Consider the following 20780-nt stretch of genomic DNA (forward strand, 5'->3'; position numbering starts at 1 on the left):
ATACTGGCATCAAATTCACATGTCAATGGCAAACTAAGCTGTTCCATGAATTATAAATGGTACCTTTTCACCACTACTTTCAAAATTGCTATGAAACATTCATTGATTTAATGATTTATTTTTTCAGTGTAATATTTAATCCCCCATGGACTGCACAGTGACAAAACACAGCAGCCGGCTGTTTGGATACAACATACATCTCCACTCAGTTTGATTATTATTTTAAATATAAAGGAGACACAATATAGAGCTTAAATTCCTTCATAATTTGAACTTCAATTGTCTAATTGTTGTTATTAAACTTTCTCAGTATTCCATTAAAACAGTCAACACTTTTATCCAAAGCGACTTACGATAAGTGCATTCAACTATAAGGTTACGAACACAGAACAGCGTGAATCATGTGTGTAAATGTACTAAACACCACAAAAAATAAACCTGGCCTCAGTCAAATACTTATCCCATATGAAGTAACCGCTGCTCACGTCACCCGCTCGCGTCATCAGCTGATGGACTCGTCCAATCAGAGCCTCGTAAACGCCGTGCAGCAGCGTCGAGTGTCCCGCAGACAGGAAGCGGGTCGTGTTTAGCTTGTCCCGTACGAGTGACTCTGTCTTCGGGGTAAATAACTTGCTGAAGTCGACACGACGCTGTTCCCTGGAGGAGAAGATGAGTGCGTGTGGAAGCAGAGCCGCGGGCCCGGTGTGGACGAGTCGAGGCGGAGAAGACGGGCGCACAGTCCCTGAGTTACGGTGAGCTAGAGACGCCATGCTAACCACTAAGCTAACCCTACATCTGAAAGCATGTCCGCCACTCTTTGGGATAGCGAGAAAGTTGCTAAAATACGAATACAGCATCGAGTGCTGGAGCAGATCTAGTGCATGTGTAAATATGTATGAATTACTTAGATGTAACAGTTTGTTCTCGTTAAGTTTTTTCATCAACGTGACTTTTTTCTGTATGTTTTCACAGCCTCAGCCCCCCCCCCCCCCACACACACACACAAACAAAGAGGCGTTAGGCCGAGACGCTGAAAGTCCGGATTTAAAGTGCAGAAAATTAAGCCATTGAATGTAAGTAACTGTTTATGAATTGTTTTGGTGTTTTTTTGCTGTGGATCTTCCAACGGTGATGCAGCGCGGCTATTTCCGTTTATTAATAATAAAGTCATGTTACATGTGTTGTTTTCCAGCTGCCTGTCCATGACGTACAAAGACACACTATGAGCCAGTATGATCCGACCAGACCTTACATCAGCATTGAGGAGTTGTCGGAGAAGAAAGAGGGTAAGGTTATATTCATTAAATAATTTTCCAGTTACATGTAAAGGTGTATGTTGTAATTGAACTGTGCTAATTTTACTGAATGTGTTTACAGCTGATTGAAGCGGGACAGATGACATGGATCCATCCTTCCACAGCCAGGAGTGCACCGACCTGTGTCCCACACTTCATATAAGACTTGAAGCTACACTGATCTCACAGCTACACACCACAGACGTCTACACACTGGAGAAGAGTCCCACAAAGAAGTCATGACCCAGAGGCTGCAGAGAAACATTTCAAGCCTCATCTGAGTTTTTGTACAATATTTTTGCTGTATGTAAATAAAGCTTTCACTCCACATATACCTTGTTCACATTTGTTCCCTGTACAATATGTTCACCTATAACATCAAGCATCACATGAATGTTTAGTTTTAATTAACTGCAGTGCTTTTGGTAAAGGCTTACTTATAAATAATAATAAATATTAATATATACATTTTTATTATAAATATTGTGTGGGAGGGGCTTACCCCACGTGCGGAATGCTGTGACCCCACGTGTGCACTGCAATGACCCATAAGGTGACCAATAGCAACACTTCTACCAACCAATCACGAGTGACATTAGTTTCAAGGGTCTGTGGTTTCCTCCAATGGTGAGTAGAGAGAGGTTCTAGCCAGCGGCTGGACTCCGATTCATATGCTAATTAGATCACACGTCGCGATCGGTCCGCGAGGCTCAGCGAGCCCCCCCGCGGCTCTCTCCTTTGTTCTCCAAATCCCCCTTAAGGTCCGCACACGCCGATAGACCCACCTTGTCTTCACTGGCGAACGCCGAGGTAACATCATGGAAACAGTTGGTTACAGCAGGGGATTAGGCCTGTCCGTAGAGGTTCACTGTGACAATAATACTGCTTTTCGTCTAGTGGACCATGTCAGTGTGTGTAGATGTGCGAGTGCATGTGTCTGTGAATGTGTGTGTGTATGCATCTGCATGTTTTAAGTCTACACAATGATTTGTGTTTGTCACTGTGAGTGTGTCATAGTCGGTGAAGAGAGAGTCCACCTATTAAAAATGACAAAGGTTTGTTTGTGCAATTGGCTTATAAAGGCCCATAGTTGTGTTTTATTTTTAGGTGACCTCACTGTAGTTATTATGATAGAGCAAAGAGTGTGACGTAGTGTAATGAACGACATTATACTACCTAAGAATATAGATCAGTGGTTCTTAACCTTATTGAAGATACTGAACCCTGCAAGCTTCATCAGTGCATTCACCGAACCCTTCGTCATTGGACAAATAAAATATTATTTCTTCAAAACATAGGTATATATTTTGTTAGTGCACAAAATTAACCATGCATCAAGTGCACACAAAATCACTGTGTTCAAAGAACAAAACCAACAAACAGGAATTTCACACAAAAACATAACTAATATAATAAATAATATTTATTGCAAATCAATGTGACTTTTGCTGTTGCCTTTCAGATACAGCTTCAGAAATGCGCGGCTTCACTTTGGCAAGTGCGACTCTCATATCATTTTCACAACAAAGTCTGTTCCTTTTCTTAATTTTCATGTCTTCCATCCTCGAAAAGTATTGCACGCAAAAATAAGTTGTAACAAACGGTGTGAGTATCTCAAGGGTCAACCAAAACGTTGAGAGCGTTGTTGTTCTGAAGAGTTGCTGATGAAGCTGGCTCTGCTGAATGACGTACAATCACAACAGCCACAAGTCGACTACTGAGCGCATCAAGTTCCCTGCAGCACAGATATCAAAGCTAAGCAATGTGGCGTGATCAGCTGCAGCCAATGACGGCCAAGCGGAGTGGGACTTCAAGAATAATACCAGTGGGCTGAATTTCTTTTGTGTACCTAATTTTTACTAAGCAACAAAATATTTGTAATCTGACACGGCGAAGAAAATTGTGTGTTGCCAAATTGTCTGCAGCCAATTTTTTTGACGGCCGACAAAAACGGCCAGATATTGCCAGTGTGAACCTGGCTATACTGTGTGTGTCTTGACCCCTGCCGAACCCCCGAGAGTGACTCACCGAACCCCTGGGGTTCGATCGAACCAAGGTTAAGAATCACTGATATAATAGTATAAGTATATGCTAGGTTGGTTGGATGGGTGTGTTCAAATTGCAAAGGACAAACATACCATAACACCTATTCTGGATTGATTTGAGCTCTTTCTGGGCTGTGTGTGTCAAGAAAATAAACATTTATTTCCTAATTAGAAACTAATTTAATCATATTCTTTCTCTGTCTCTTTGCTACTCAAGCATAAAGCTTATTATTTGCTAAAGTATATAAAGCAGACTGTAAGGATTTATAACTGCTACGAAATCTTGAGTCATTATTTGCAAACCATTGTTTTCTATACTGTATTGAAGATGTATTGAAGATTGATTCTGTGAGTGAAAACTGCTACCAGGTAAGTATTAATGCATAATTTACATCAGAATTTATTGTGCATAGTCTACAGTATGCTGGATTGTGTGTATGTCTTTAAACAGATTTTATAGTTCTGCATGTAGAGCTGACCTGCTGTGTACTGACTTAAAGACAGTTAGGTAATTGTGTGATTAATTGGAATGAATAAAGAATACCCTGAGAAGTTGGGTTTATAATCAGCGTTTCGTACAATTTAATATAACTTCCTGCCTCATAAAATATTAGCAACAGTGACATTTCTGTGTCAGTATTAACATCTTTGGTTATTCTTCCTGACAATTTATACAGTGCTGCATCTTAGTATGCTACTACGGCCAACTTGTCAGTGAAACAGCCTGAGATTGATAGAAAAGTATAGTATGTGTGCTAGTGCCTGAGATGAAAACAAAGCAGAAATCTCTTAAACATGCAATAACTGATTTTTTCTGGACACTTGGGGGTAGAAAAAAACATTAACACAATATGTAACATATAATCAGTTTATCAGTTACAAGTACAATTTCTCCTTCTGCATATATTAAAGTTAAACTGATAACTAACATGCTTTCTTAGACTTTTGAGTTATCTCAAGTTGTTCATTTTTCACTTTTTAGGATTTTTTTTTATACAATTCTATCCTCGAATTTCCCTCAATTCAATATTTCCAATATTTGTTCTAAAAAAACGTCACAGTTTTTTTTTTAAAGTTGTGTTTCTGGCCACCTAGTGAATTTATGTCAAATATGAATCTCCTTTTAGCTCTGTTTATGGTCTACCAACCCCTTTATGCTCTACTTACCTATCAAACTGGTGTTTGGTGATATTTGGTTACCAGCCAGAATCAAAGTAGTTAACTTGACTGAGATAACATGTGCTTCAGCGAGCTGTTCTTCCCTTGTCATCATGAAACCTCCCGGTGAAAAAAAGCTCTTAAAAGATCCTCACTTCATTTTGAATGTGTCTTGTCTTTTCCAGAGACCATGTTAGAAACAGCCACTCCATCAAACTTAAAACTAGACTCTTCTTGTTCTTACATGCTTATTTGTTATATGAATTCACTTCACTCTGGATTTTCGTTGTTGTGAAGTTCAAGCTCGGTCTCTGCTTTCAAAGTCTCTCTTTTTAATCTCACAGAGTGATTAAAGGACTTGTGGCTGTAATGAGTCTTGCTATAACTTGGCCTCAGTTTGCATCCCCAGTTACAGCATTTGGGGCAGTGAACAGACCCTTTCTAGGACGCGCAGAGAGATCGAACAAGTAAAATGATATAATACAAGCATTTCAAACACTTCCAAGTAAAGTTGATAATCAGCTAGGTATTCAAGTGAAGGAAGAGTTAATGTCGGAATGACAAATATGTTATTATCTACAACTCTCAACACTGAATCTGCTGAATTCTTTTAACTTGCATTGTCTTTTTGTTTCAATTTCCAAAATAGACATAGAACTACTGCAGCATGTTGCCAAACAAGTCAATATCCTTTGTAACTAATAGATAGATAGACATATAGAGTATAGTGGTGCAGCAGTGTGTCCACCTCTCACACAGAGCAGAGCTGTTGTATGAGTTTATGGTGAACGGTAGGTTGGTAATTTGAGTGTGTGAGACAGCAAACTCCACTGTCTCAGTGCAGTGCATCGAGGAGAAGATGGGATGGATTTATCCAAGATGGAGAGCAGTTTGTTCAGTGCCTTTTGCTCCTCACTGACTCAAATGCCTCCAGATTCAGACCAGCCTTGGCCTCATGAATGGGTTAATTGATCCTGATGGCACCTCCTGCACAGATGCTGCCCCACTAAAATAACAGGAAAACAAATGTGATGGACTGAAACTTATTAAAAGACAAACTTTTAACCGGTGTCGTGCTGATGTTTTTCAGTCTAGACAGGGATCTGCATTAAGACAATCTGAGTGATGTTTCAATGTGTAACATTAGCCAGACTGTCCAAAACAATCTGTAGTCTATAAACATGGTGGTGCTGAGAACTTAGGTTAAAGTTCTGTAATAATTTCATTGATATTCATAATCAGTAAATTGTACTCACCATTCACCAAATAAATTGGTCAGCACAGCTTAATGGATGTTTGACAGTTGTACTTTTTACCTCATGTTGTGATACTGAAGCCTGGCACCAACCTAAGAACTTCAGGAGCTAAAGTTTCACAGGAGTGCATGCTGATTGGCCAAGGGAGCTTTTCAAAATTTTGTCAAGACATTTTTCATTTTTAGACTGGGTCTCCCTTCATTACATACACATCGTCCAGTTTTGAGAGGAAATCCCAATTCCAGTGGTCCCGTGCGATTCTTGGCTGTATTCACCATTATTTCGGACCTTTGTGGTGAAGAAGGACATGAGCCGTAAGGCAAGGCTTTACATTTTCTCCATCGGGTGGCTGGGCTCAATGCTGGAGATAGGGTGAGGAGTTCAGAAATCAGGAGTGAGCTTGGGGTAGACATGCAGCTCCTTACCCAGGAGTATACCTAGAACTTGCTGGAGGGATTACATATCCTGGATGGATGCCCCTGGAAGAGCTAGGAAGTATCTGCAACCTGAGCCCAGATAAACGGGAGACAAAGGATGGATGAATATCCTTGATGTTGCTACATACAACCTCAGCTGTGAGTAATGATGGCCTTGTTATCGAGAAAGGGGCAGCTACAAATCTGTGGGTGAAATTGAAACCCTCTTTTATGTCATTCATTTCAATGAGTGCCTGAAGTACTGCCAGGCAATATTATAATAGATTTGCTTACATCCACATGTGATTTACTGACACTGGAAGTCACACTTATGCATGTGTTGTTGAGAGCAAAGGTGAAGGTAGCACATATGCACATTGCTGTCTTTGTGTGTACTTGCTTTAATGTAGAACCTTCCACCCATACATTATATGGAGTCTCTACCTGATCAAACCAGGCGTCAAATGGGATTTATAACACACAGGTTGCCAGTAGCTGTCACATGTGCAATCATAGATGATCCAAAAGTCATCTACTTAACACACTAAATTCAAAATGGACAGCTATTATTTTCCTCTCTTTTTTAACAAACATTTGAGGCCTGCTATCCAAACTGATTACAATCCATATTCTGCCTTTCAATTCATGGCCCTGCAGCACACACATACACATGACCCCCACCACATGCATACAAAAGCAGATATGCATAATCACACACAAACACAAACACAGTTTTCAAAGAGAAAAGAGGCAATGCAATGCTATTGACCCTAAACCCTGAGCTCCAATCTAACTATAGGGAAGATAGAAGCGAGGCCTTCAGATTTTTCTGCACAGGGTCTGCCTCTGACATGCTCAAGGTAGCCCCAAGCAGAAAAAAGCAATCGTATTTATTCTATTCACTCAGGTTTCATTCTTCTCTTTGCTCCCTCTCCCATTCTCGGTTGACGTTTCACTTTAATCGTCCCTGTCTTCCTGTACAAATGTTACTTCACATGTTTTATTTCTCGTTATCAGCATCTCCCTCACATGTCTTATTTGCCTGTGTGTCACCACTTCTCTTAAAGTTCCCCTCGCTCCCTCTGCTTTATTTTTTACGTGAAACTCACTTATGTCTTGATCCCTCTTTAGTTTCCTCTTGCTGCACCACCTGCGTATTTTCCCCCAACTCTCAGATCCGCTTAAGCTTCAACAGTGGTAAACAATTATTTTGTTGCCTGATCCAATAAAACAGCTTAAAGGTGTCCTCTGCGGCGGCCTGACAGACTTGCCTTTGTATATTCTGCAAATCTCAGACATCTGTAAGCTACAATAGGAGATGGGCATTCTTCCATAAACTGGCCCCTTTATTAAAACATACCAGGAATTAATTTTCTGGTTGTTATCACTCTGCTTAGGTCGATTTTGAAACAGAAACCTTGACATTTCATCTCAATGAATGTTTTGTTGCACTAATTCTTTTCAGCTGCTTCCCTAAGTGTTTCTGCTCTAAATCTAAAAACAACAACAGTTTAAACAACAGCCTTTAAGCCTCCGTCAACATCATGATGACAGACTGAGTTTCAGTCTCCTCCCTATCTGAGGAGAGGGAACAGCACGTCCTTCATGTGTACAGACAGATTTCTGACAGTTATCCACGGATATTGGAAACATACATCACCTGAGTGTAATAGGACCCATAGCATCCCTCTCAACCAGCTGAGCAGCTGTCAGTCAGCAGAGAAGTGAATTAAGCTCATACTGCAGACATGCTCATCATTAAACACACATATTCTTTAATATTGTTTTATATTTTGTTTGTTTGTGAAAACATAAAGAAAGAAAACACAAGTGAACTATCTTCGAATCAATCAAATGTGTGTAAACCACAGATTTTCTTCTTACTCATGTCCACATTATAGGACTGATCTTACAATACAAAATAAATTGCCAGCTGACAGTGAGCCAATATAAACACAGGGCTCAACTTTCCAGTCACTATCAAACTATGGCATATTTGACCAACACTATGTAAGGCTAAAATCTTTAAAACGAGCAGTTCTGAGTTACAGAACTAATTACTAGCTCAAAGCTATGTTGAAGCAGCGTATTTATAAAAGCAAACATATCATGTCTACAGTTTTTCAAAATTGATCAAACAAAATGCCCATCGACAATTTGGAGTCGAAGATATGAGCATGAATTGAAGAACAAGTTCCTTGCCAGGCCTCAATATCTCTTTTGCAAGGCTGCTGCTACTGTTGAATAACCAGAATGGGGTGTCAATGAGAGTAAGGTGAGGAGGCCTTAAACACACAGGTGCAGTGTAATAACTGCTGAATCCACACACACTGCAAATGTAAAAGTGAAAACACATCAAAACAAAAACTCTCATTGGCTGTCAGGTGTAGTTCCCTAAAAGCTTTGAAAGGATGGATACAACGCTGCAATCTGAATAACAAATCATACAAACAACAACATCCCACTTTACAGTCCTCAATTAAACCACATTGTTCTCATTTGGTTTCTTACATAAAAAAAAGAAAAAACACATAACAAGCAAATAGTGATGTAGGTTTTTTGTCATGGTAGAACTAACCACCTTGAAAAAATCATCAGATCATTCATTACTACCCTTTTCACCCTTGTCACCAGCTCTCTGGTAATTTCAGACCCTGCTGCATCCACCTGCCCCGCAGTTACCTCCCAGTCCCCAACACTGTACAAACCACACACCATAACTAAAGCGATGAGGAGCAGTATAGTACATGAACTAGCCAGTCTGTTGAGCCTGGAGGCTCCCAAGTGGTATTTCCCAGCAGCTGGGTTCCTGTTCGACATGTGGGAGAAGTGCTGAGAATGTACTATAGAGTTGAGTAGACATGTGTGTTCAGGTTTGTATTACTGAATGGTCCCAAGAGTGAGCTCATGCAGCTACGAGTAAGCCCCAAGCATAAAATATGCATCAGTCACAACCTGCAACCTAAACTTTACCACACAGCTCTCAAGTTAGATTCTGTTCAACATTGTACTCCTTTCATTATATGGCTGGTATTATGCGTTGGTAACATACAGCTCTTATTAAGTCAGAATTTGGAGAAAAGCATATGAATGTTTTTTTTCGAAGCAGGACATACCAGTATAAACAGGTTTTGTATCTTACTGGCAACAAGTAGAAAAGATTTCCTCATTAATTTCTGGCCAACTGTTTAAATACAAATACCTCCCGAAGTCTCTAAATTGTATTTGGAATATTTAATATCTGGTACACCCCTTAATGTCAAGTTTTTATTTGTTGTTTTATGCTTTTGAAAAATAAAATAAGGGTTTTTGTCAGGGAGGTCTTTAAAAGACACAGTAATAGAGCTTACTCCTGAAGTTTTTTTAATTGTAAGCTTAAAAACTACCAATGACAAAGAATCCAACCAATCTATACATAAACAGTAAATATAGCATATTTTCTCTGCTATTTAAACTAGTGCTCCTAATTATATTCTGAAGAACATGTTTCTTCTAATTTACAGTTAAAAAGAGGGGAAGTAAAGGGGCAGCCTTTACTTCAGTCAGTTATTTTTCTCAATAATGCATGGAAGCTCAAAGTGATGCTGTAATATGTTACATTGGCTGATGTAACCTTGGGCTTCAAACGAGTTACAGATGAGCTGAGACAAGCGTAAAGATCTATGAAAAGGAATCTAAAGTTTCATGGCCAAGTGATTCGAGCAGTTTGATCCTCTCTAGTGGAGGGAAATGTCTTCATAATGTCATGAGCTGCTTTGCTGACAATGAGCTGGAAGATGAAATGTTGAAAACACCCACTGTGCTTTTGCAGGGAAAAAACAACAAATGTTCCTTTACGTCTGTGGCAGAACCCCGTAGATGACCCATCTTTATGAACTCAGCCTCCTGGTTATGAGGCGCTTCACTTCAAATTATGAGATTTTGCCATTTCACTAAAAAGCTAAAGGAATTCCAAGTCAAGTTAATTTTGTTTTTATTTTACTTTCACTCAAAAATGAGTGTGAAGTCTTTGGTGCAAAGTCCTGAATCAGGTCCTTTGTCAAATCCCACGTCAAGAAGAACAAGCTCCGATGTGAAAGGAAACAAGTCCTATGTCAAGACTATGATGATCCCTTTAAATTACTCACAACCAGTAGAATGGGGATATAGCAAAAAACTGCAGCTAATGCTCTTCATTCTGTTACACCACTACCTTTTACTTCTGCACAACTAAATGCTGCTTTCCCTCCTGCAGTGTGATTGGCTGCTGATTAATTCAAGACTTATGTAAATGAAGATTTGATTGGCTGCACTTTTTTCTTTTAACACATAATGTTCATTCCTTACAACTAGGTTGATGATATCAGGCAATTTTAAGTCATGGTTCACTGGTTGTCAAGTCAAAATCGTGTCACGCATTAATTCAGATTCAAGGTGGATTTCCCCCTTTAGAATTTAATGGGCTCTGAGAATATATTCCAAACACCCTCAGAAACATTAACCCAATTTCATTTCAAGTGACCAAATTAATGACTGGAGGAAGCATTTTTATTTTCTTGTATATAATTATTTATTCATTTAGTATTCTATAAAGCCTAAACATGTAGACCATAGTCAGCTTTTATCCAGCTACTTTAATTAAGTTATAATTTCACTGATTTTATACTCTCGGGCAAATTGGTGCAATTTTGTAAGCAGCAGATTTTAATGGGAACTGTTGGGAAACGGTATTATGCTAATTAAACAATACATAAAAAGCTAATTAGCTAAACAATACAAATAATATAAATATCAGATATGACCAAAAGGTTTTTAATTTCTCACAACACTAGCCACTTTGTGTCCTAACGTTTGTTCATACAATTTTCTACTGAGATTTCAATACTGAATTGTGTGTGTGTGTTTTTAACACAGGGTGTTAAATATAATATCAAACCTTTAAGATGATCATCCACCCATCTCAATATATGAAGTTGTTTCTGAGATACGCAACATTGTGTGATAAACAAACACGCAGACTCACAGATGGTGTGCTGCCACCAGGAAGAGATTAATTGTCTGTCTGTTCAAACTCACATTAAATGTTCTTTCTTTCTCTCTTTCTTTCTTCCCGCTCGTACTAACTCACACAAAAGGGGATGGTGCCTAAAGGAGAGGTGCACAGTTCAGAATGTGCACAGTAGCACACAGCGGAGTGACGGCGGAGATTGGGTAAAGACCTGGGAGGCTGTTCGATTAAGTCTAAAGCAGCCTACCTGAAATAATAAAGAAAATCATTGCAAGAGGGGAGAGGATGAAAAGGTTGATTAAAAGAAAACAAAGGGCGTGCGTAGCAGGAGGAAGGACAAAGGAAGGAGAGGGTGAGAGGTATTCTCATTTAAATGTTTGTCTGTTCCTGGAAAACAGAACAACTATGAAAAAGTGACCAAAGCTGGCAGCCCAATAAGAAGACATGTTTACCAGAGGGCATCTCAAGCCTTTTCCAACCTGCCTCTCTGTACTGATAACCCTTATTCTATACACTTAAGTTAAAGATGATGGCTGTATTGCGTATTAAATTGCGATATGATATGATCAATCAGAGAAAAATAAGGGAAAGGAAGAGGGCTAATGAAAAGAGGGCTAAGTTGGCATCACGCTTGCAAACTCTTCTGTGAAAATGTAATAGAAATTGAAAAAGGAACATCCAATGGATAAATCCCGACACTCGACCAGTGCCCAATATTGTAACCATATCTTTCAGTCCATCATTGACATTTGTGGATGTAGCACTGACCAATGTCCAGACAAGCCAAAATTCAAGAAATATTATAGTGGAAGACATAAAGATGTCATGGAGGGAGGCAAAAATAAAAAGTTTTTGAAAGAAAGAAAGCAAGGAGAAGGCAACACGACAGTCTGACACAAACACATTATTAAATAAACACTGATGAAGACTGTTGTCAAGAAGTGAAAAGAAGTGGGGAAGGGAAGAATGTAAGCAGTAAACAGGTAGATAAAATGCAAGGAAAGAAAGCATGTGGGTGACGATGAGTACAAACAAGATGAGAGAGACGACTGTAACACAGAAAAGAACATTGGGGCCAGTTTCATCACAGGACCCCTGAGAATTGAGATAAAAGCTGGTTAAGTAGCTGGCTGCAGATTAAATCTGGGGATGTCACCTTGGTTTTGCTGTCTTAAGTTTGACTGACACAGAGAAGCGACGGCAACCTGCTTACCAAAGGGTTTCATCATCTACATCATAGAGTTAGGTTAAGATCATCAAACATGCTTCCCAACCACAGTGACATCAACTTTCACACAAACATAATGTGTTGCTTCTATTCATTCCACACAGGCAAGTTTGGAGCGAACTCAAACTTGTATGTCTCATTTGATCATTTGAGAGGACTGGATGTGAGGAAACCTAAATATCTCAGGGTGTCATTGTTCAGACTGAATGTAAAGCAAAATGCAGCCATGGCACCAACAAGTGACACTTGGGCTGTCTGAGTCTGTATCCAGGATTTGTCTTGATCGTTCATCTATACTTAGGTAGCTCTAATCTGTGGATTCTCTCTTTACTGTGTGACATGATTCTTGCATGGAGGGTGAGCGGACTGTGGCATAATTTGAAAAGTACTATGTTGTGGTCCATTTCACAATTTACACACCCAAACCACGTCAATGCAACACACTTGTATTTTGTGTACTTCTCTTGTTCAGTATCGACACATTTTGCATCACTTTCGCTCTGTGTTGTGTGGAACAACACAACAAAATACAAGATAAGAGTATTATTTGAGTATCATCACACATACAATTTCATACTGCCTACCCTTAGGTTTTTTATACAGGTCATTACATGATCATCATACAGCCACGATATCCTATAATATAATCTCTTCTTAAATCTCAATGAATGTCGTATATGTGTTTCTTGTATTACATCCCAGAACAATCCCTTTCAATGAGGACATATTTTTAAGGATTGTCTATTTCTCTTAATTTCAAGCTATAATGTCTTTTCTAAAAAGGATGTTATATTCTTTGTATATCAGTTTTTTATATAATGTATTTTTTGCTTCTTTTTTCTCTCCGCTGCTTTTAATATGCCCATAGGAATCATTAGCATCCTCTCTGGTGGTGAGACAGCGCACAATGTTTGAGTCAACTGCTGCAGCAGTTTGGCTTGCTGAGTGTGTCATGTATTATATCTTCAAAGTGTGGCTGGTCTAATTATTGGTTCCCAGCCTGATCCAATCATGTGTTTGTACCTCATCCAAATAGGCACAACATTGTAACAAAAAGTAGTTTAACAACTTTGTATGGACAAAAAAAAGCTGCAGTGGTTTCAGACACCACAATTGGCCTTTGTGGAATTGTAGTCAGAAAAAAAACCCATCATGACCAAATCTTGCCAGTACATTGTAGGGAAACGTTTTCTTACTTCACTGATTGAGTTAAGTGCAAGGCAAATGAAACAAACGCACAAAAAGGGGGATGTGTTACTTTCAAAGTCAAGATAAAAGATATGTTAAATACTTGGTGGCAAAATATCCATCCACCCATTTTCTATCCAACTTGTCCTTTGAGGGTTGCTCAAGGTACTTGTGTGCCTGGTTAACACTAGAGCCAACAAAGCCTTTCTTTCTACAAGGCTTGTGTCGATCCAAAGTGGGAGGTAGAAAGCCAAGATGCTGACCATAGTCCGAAGTATTTGGGGTTTTGAGTGTAAGGGGTACAGTGGAATCCGCTTACAGTGATCACATTTTTCCAGGGCCAAAATTATCACTATAGTCAATTGATTACTATAACCCAATGTTGTAGCTTCTGTATGATAGTCCCCAAACTTGAGGTAAAGGTCACTTTTAGCATGCTAACCAGCTAGCACTGGCTGGCCAGCGCATCTCTTCACTTTCTGAGATCGAGTCACTGTAGCTTCAAGTCTGTCCAGAAGAAGTAGTGCTGCTCAGAGGTTCTATTATAGCCTCTTATCTTGTAAACGCAATGATGGTGCAAGCTTTCGGCAAAAGACCATTACCAACCCCACAGTCGGAGGCAGAGAAAACTTAAGAATATAACCTTTTCGAACAATGACTGAATATACTGTACACTGACTGCATCTACAAATACTATATCCAAGGAGTCTTTTATTACCTTATTAACTGAGTTCAGTGCTGGCGTAGGAAATGGTTTCTAAATCATTATTCTTCCCTGCAGTCATTGTTGTTGATCTCAGTGACATCTGTCACCGCTATATCCATATATTAGTTACATCTTTGATCTTCATTTCGCGCCACAGTTTAAGAGAATAAATAACTGCAGCTGCTATTCCTACATTTATAGGCAGCTTTGTGTTCAGCTGTTTCCTCCGTGACCAAATTTGACTTTGTTGCTATTCCTTACACCCACCTAGCACCTAATAAGTGATGAAAAAGGCAACTGGCAGCTGATAGAAGATTTATACTGTTATTGTCACCTTGATTTGACTCTTTCTGAGATAAGAGGGAGACCGTTTCACACTTACATTGGAGTTTAATCATCTGCAACGTAGAACATCATGTTTTCCCCAGTCTGCCTACTTAAGAACAGTTTATTAGAAATTAGAAAGACACAAAGACTGAGGGAGAAGATAAACTGTAAAGTCTGTCCTTATCCTTCTAGACCTCTCTGCTGCATTTGACACAGTGAACCGTCAGATCCTTATTTCCTCCCTTCAGGACCTGGGTGTCTCAGGCTCTGCTCTCTTCCTAACTCAATGGCCTCACTTATCAGGTAACTTGGAGAGGATCTGTGTCTGAACCTTGTCCTCTCACTACTGGGGTACCTCAAAGTTCGGTCCTGGGTCCCCTCCTCTTCTCTCTGAACACCAACTCTCTCGGCTCTGTCATTCACTCACATGGCTTTTCCTACCAATCACGTTTGACCAGCTATTTGGTTGCCACATAGCTGTCGAAAGAGATTAGCAAAAATGTTATCTGGACCTACAACACCCACAAAAAGTATTGCTGTTTGTGTTTTGCGTGGAGAAACATTTGCCTTGTGTTATTAAAGAAACTAGTGGAGCTTTAAAAGGTGTGAGGCGAATGGAAGACAGAGTCTTGGCCTGGATTCCCACTGTCTACACAAGAAGCTCCCAGATATTTGCCACTGCCCCCAGAGGCTAACTCTTCTGTAGACAAAAGCTGATTGGCTCTGAGATTGCCATACTTCAAACTTGAAGTGCAATTACCATTTCATTATGTTCTTGAGGATTTAATGCAACCAACTAGTTATACAAGTGCAGCATTGAATAAAATGCAAGAGGCTGTGCTTATGAGAGTGTGTTGTTTCATGTGCTGCTGAAATGTTGTAAATCCATTAAGTTTGGTTAAAGTAATGGATCTAGGAACATTGTCATATAAAAGGTGGGTCATAATAGTATAAGCAGACGATTAAAACTCAGCATGGTAACACAATGGCAGACACTTTATATTTTGTCACAACATTCATGGGTTTAATAAACTAGGACTTCCACAATGACTCCACCATCCAGTCAACAAAAGGGAAAGGGTCACATTCTTCCCCTCTTTTCCCAAATAATGCCACTGAATTTTTTTTCTTCTCTTGAACTAGAGATCAACGAAGCAAAGAGCTAAATCAGTTACTCTCGCTCCACAGTTGTTTTCTAATCAGTTTTGTACTTGGCTCAAAAGCTAATTTAGTCCCTTCATAAATTAATGTCATGAACTTGGAAACCCTCAAATCTGCTCAAACACACCCTGTACTTAGCGAAAGGCGGGAGGTCAAATGTCAAATAGGAAATACTTTTCTAATTCCCTAAATTGTGTCTTTTTATAGACACACACTGCAATGACCTCAGTCACTGTGAGTCCTATTCCAAATTAGCACCCTTTAATTATCTGTGACTGTGAGTCTGGGAAGATCGCTACATCCGTCCTGGCACAGACCTAAAATAACAATCCGAAGGGCCAGAGGGCAGATTTAATTTCCTTTGGTTTCTAATGGTGTGCTTTCTTATTCTTTAATGAGCACGTACCCCACTGTGGTGGGAGGGCGAGAGACAAGATTATGAATACATAAAAATGAAATTGATTTCCCTGTTGGTAAAACTAAATGAAAGTTGTTATAATAACCACATACGGGAGAGAGAAATAAACAGAGAGGAAAAGACACAGATTACCAATTAAAATCTGTGAAAGGCAGCACAAGAGCTGTTCAGGTGAGGGTAGCCTGAAACACACACAAAATACCTTAACTGTACTGCACAACAAAGAGGAATCCCATTAAAGACAGCAAGGACACATTCAGATGATGCTCAGTCCGATGGGCAGGTGAGCCAAGTCACTTTGGCAATGTGAAGAATACACAACATCACACACAGCCCATTCCTACACACACCAGTGGGGAAAGACACAAACCCCAGCTGAAATTGGAATGGCTGTAACAATACACACCTGCAGTTATCTCTTTGAAAAGCTGAAGTGATTTGTTTTTTACCCAATGTTAATTAATTTCCGTCCATGCCACAGCTGCTTTCTCTCCATCAACATATTCAAATAACAAACACACTCGTTTACATGATTTACATGATCCAGTCCAGTTCTATGTAATGCAAAACACACTCACAAAGATAAATGAAGATAATTTTTTGTATACTTAAAGGGACTCTTACCTTTGTTGCATTTGAGAATTACAGCATATTCGAATCATCCCGCCTTCCTCCAATGCCCCACCCCCTCGTTCCCATCCGCGGTGTTTTTTCTTTTGTTTTTCCCCCTGGGAGCGGCTGTTTCAGTACGCGGTGGACCACTTTGGTCTGCCATCGTCAGTCGCTACGGTCGATACGGTCGCTACTCGCTACTGTCTGCCGTGGAATCAAAACAAACCCTATAGTTGAGGACGCGCCTTGATGACGCGGGCCCGAATGCGCCACAAGAAGCAGACGGGCTTCCTGTCTGTTTCCATGCAGCAAACAGACGGGTCTGTCGGCCAATAAGGTCCTTCGGTCCGAAGAATTTTATTGGTTGAAGTTTTCACTAAATATTACGAGAGTGAAAAAATTGTTTGCTTTAACTCCTGGTGGGTCTGTCTTGCATTTTAGAGTGTCATTACCTTATTAATACCAATTTAACCTTATCCACAAAAAGTGTAAAAATGCAACAAAGGTAAGAGTCCCTTTAAGCAAATATTTCGCCTCTGACATGCAGAGGCATTTGTTTCTCAAACAGTGGGTGCTTGGCTGGGTATTATTAACAATAAAGTCTGTTTCTAGTTCTTTGGTATCATTTATTGCCTCAAGCAATCGACACTAACTTGTGTCATTAATTAAGGCAATTTGTCAAATCAGTTCATAAATGTAAAAATTAATCGGGAGGTATACAGTAAGCAAGAAGCCAGCTCATCAGACCTCTGAACCCTCCTACTCAACTCTGCCTTAGGGTGGGGAACATTTTTCCTATCAAGTTCCATTTCATTTTAACAACATCCCTTGCGGGACATAAGTTACTGAACACATATCGCCTCTGTTCTATGGGATTCCCAGCAGCTCCACTAGCAACTGGGCTCATTCATAACTTCTCCTGAGTGATGTTTCAGCTTCTAATCAATGAGCTCACTCACCGCAAAACATGTCTTAGTCTGAATGTGTTCTGTTCAAAGATTCTTGTTGGATACTAAACTATGTAACGAAATCCTCCATTCTATCCATTAGTATTTTTTTCTGAAACTCAAGTTGGCACTTGACTCTCTTGCAAGCCTGCTCCCACCAATTAGGCACACTGGGCTTGTCTATTATATTCTAATCTATTAATTTATTATAACCAGATGGTAGCCTACACTTGTTGTAACATTATACTTGATGATAGAACAAGTTTATTATTAAACATTCAAGAGCAAGAGTAAATATTCACATTTAAACAGTGAATTAAATGGCTTTGTATAATGAATTGGGAAACTGACATTTTATATGCCTTACGTGACATTGCTGCTTTCCAACAGCAAGGCTAAAAAGTGAATTTTGATGGCAAACAACAAACAAGGCATTACAGTTTTTCTCTAATCCATCTGACATTGGTGTAAGGGAGCAGGTGTGCTTCTAGTTTATTTCATATGCCTGTGCTCATGGGCCACAACGTTTTGGCCGTCAAGTGTATTTCTTTCACTTTACACATGTAGAGAAACTCATTGAGTTATAAGAAGGGTCTAAATCAGAAAGACCTACAGAGCAGTATTCTGCCTGGACATGCCCTGTTGCTGCTGCTCTGCTGCTTATATTCTGCTTTCACCACACAGTGTGTGTAGGTTGCAACTTTTACTGATAAGAGGGATTACTTATGATCCCCCATTATTTAACTGAAATATAAATACTTTTGGAAAGAAAACCCTGTCTGCATGTTCTTGATGAATACATTCTACTTTTAATCAATACTGTCCTTTTTATAATCAAACCAGAGAAAATTTAATTATGAAAATAATTAACACTCTAGGTGGCAATTTCTGGCATTAATAATTAAATCTGTGAGGTAAAATAACAACAAATTGATTTTGGTTGATAGTGTTGGATCAAGGTTGTGTTAAAGTAAGTACCAAGGTGGTGGTAAATACCACTACTGTCACGACTTCATCCTGTTATTAACATTTTTATTTGTCTTATCTTATTTTTGTGTATATACTAATCCTAATGTAATTTTAGAACTCAGCCCCTCCTTCCTGCTCTGCATTTCCTTGTTCCACAAATCCCATTACCGGCCCCACCCACAGACCGACTGCCATCCATCAAATCATTAGTGCCCCAGTATATCTACCTGCCTGTTTCCTTTGTTCTCTGCCAGATCGTCTAGTGCAGGGGTTTTCAACTGGTTTTATCCCAGGGACCACCATTCTGACTAGAAAGTAACCCGCGGCCCACTGATGTGCCTACGTGTGTGTGCGTGCGTGCGGATAGAAGGAAGTTTTAACATTTGGTTTTCCATGTTGGTTTTATTTAGAAACCTCAAACAAATCTAGAAAAATGCAGTTTATAGTTGTACTGCATCTCAGAACCATATGTACATCAATATATAACGTTCATGACTTAAATGTACAGACATGTAGAGAACGTTAAAGTAACGGTGATCAATAACAATCAACATAAACTCGGGCTAAAACTGAAGAGGAAAGATAACAAAGTAATACTGAATATGTCACAAATGATAATCATACAATATCACACAAACAATTGAGGCCTACCTAAGTTTAACCTCATGATCACCAGCAGCAAATCCCACCTAGTGTTTGGGGGAGGGTGGTGGGTGAGTAGTACTTCTGTGTGTTTTGAGAGAGGGGAGACCTATCAGTGTGATATCTGGGCATGGTGAAGTCCACACAGCATGTCTAACAAAGTATTTGTTTTTCGCTCTTTTGTTTTATTTAATATTCTCATTATTAATTCTGCCATTTTGGGCCTTCTTTTGGGGAAAATTAAAATTCCCACTCGACTGAAACGAGTATCCGGTACGGATAAAGCACTTTTGCCGAGTACGATTATTATACGAGTAATCGGAGTCATTATCTGTGCTCGGACTGAATGAAAATCCTCACACAGCGTCACAGCGGCCCTCCCGTCACACACGGCTCTGCTCACTCACTCACAGAACAGCTCTCTGTCTCTCAGTCACTCAGGTTCACTGTGCATCGGGACTGTTCCATAGGCTCAGTCAAGGAAGCAGAAATGATTCGTTCATTTCCCGACTGGGTCTTCGGGTACGAGTCTTTGGAAAATTTTTCACGAGACCTGCATTGGCTCAGTAGAGGAGCGCTGCAGATGCGAGGGACGTTCACTGTCTCCCGGAGAAGTGAACGCTCTGTGTTTTTAGTATGGAAAGACGTGAATTGTATTTGTTCACGGGTCATGGTGACTGGTTTTGTTGTTTTCACTTTACATTTACACTTACTTTACAGTAAAGTAAACCTCTATTAAATACAGTACAACATGACAGTTTGTATGGTTTGAAATTGTCATTTATTATGACACTGGCATTTAATTATCACGGCAAACAATTACACCGCACTAAACTTTAAGTGTAAATGTAAGGTGAAAATAGCAAGGCCAGTCTGTGTGACTTGTGAAGGAATGTGGATCGCGTCTTTCTGTGCTGGGGACACAGAGTGTTCGTTTCTCCGGGAGACAGTAAACGTCCCTCGCATCTCACTCACACACACACACACACACACACACACACACACCCACACACACACCTGGTGTGGAAATAAATTTAAAAAAAATTAAAAAATAAAAAAATCATAAAAAAATTTCAAAGTTAAAAAAGAAAGTTATGTTGAACCAGCCCACTTCCGGGTTAAATCACACCCACTTCCGGGTTAGGCCCCGCCCACTCCGAGTACGGATACGGATAATTCATATGGTTAACAGATACAGATAATGCTGTACTCGCTCATCCCTACAAACTACATCTCCAAGACTTCCAGAGAGTTTTTCTACCTAGCTCAACCGCTCTTCTACATCTACCTTTAACACGCATGCACAGGAGAAAACTACTGGCAGTTTCTAGCACCAAGCCGGTTTCAAGGTTCCCCTCATCACCTTTATATTATTTTAGAAATATTTTTCTTATTTTAGATATTTTTCATGATATTCAAGTGTAA

The 20780-nt window shown here is 39.6% G+C and overlaps 1 long non-coding RNA gene across 1 annotated transcript; it reads left to right on the forward strand.

Moving 5' to 3' along the window:
- Positions 1–990: 990 nt before the first annotated feature.
- Positions 991–1627, forward strand: LOC133011994 (uncharacterized). The gene is made up of 3 exons (XR_009680787.1): positions 991–1073; positions 1193–1286; positions 1378–1627. It is a non-coding gene; the product is annotated as an uncharacterized LOC133011994 (long non-coding RNA).
- Positions 1628–20780: the final 19153 nt, after the last annotated feature.

Source organism: Limanda limanda, chromosome 10 (genome assembly GCF_963576545.1).
Source record: "Limanda limanda chromosome 10, fLimLim1.1, whole genome shotgun sequence".
Taxonomy (NCBI): domain Eukaryota; kingdom Metazoa; phylum Chordata; class Actinopteri; order Pleuronectiformes; family Pleuronectidae; genus Limanda; species Limanda limanda.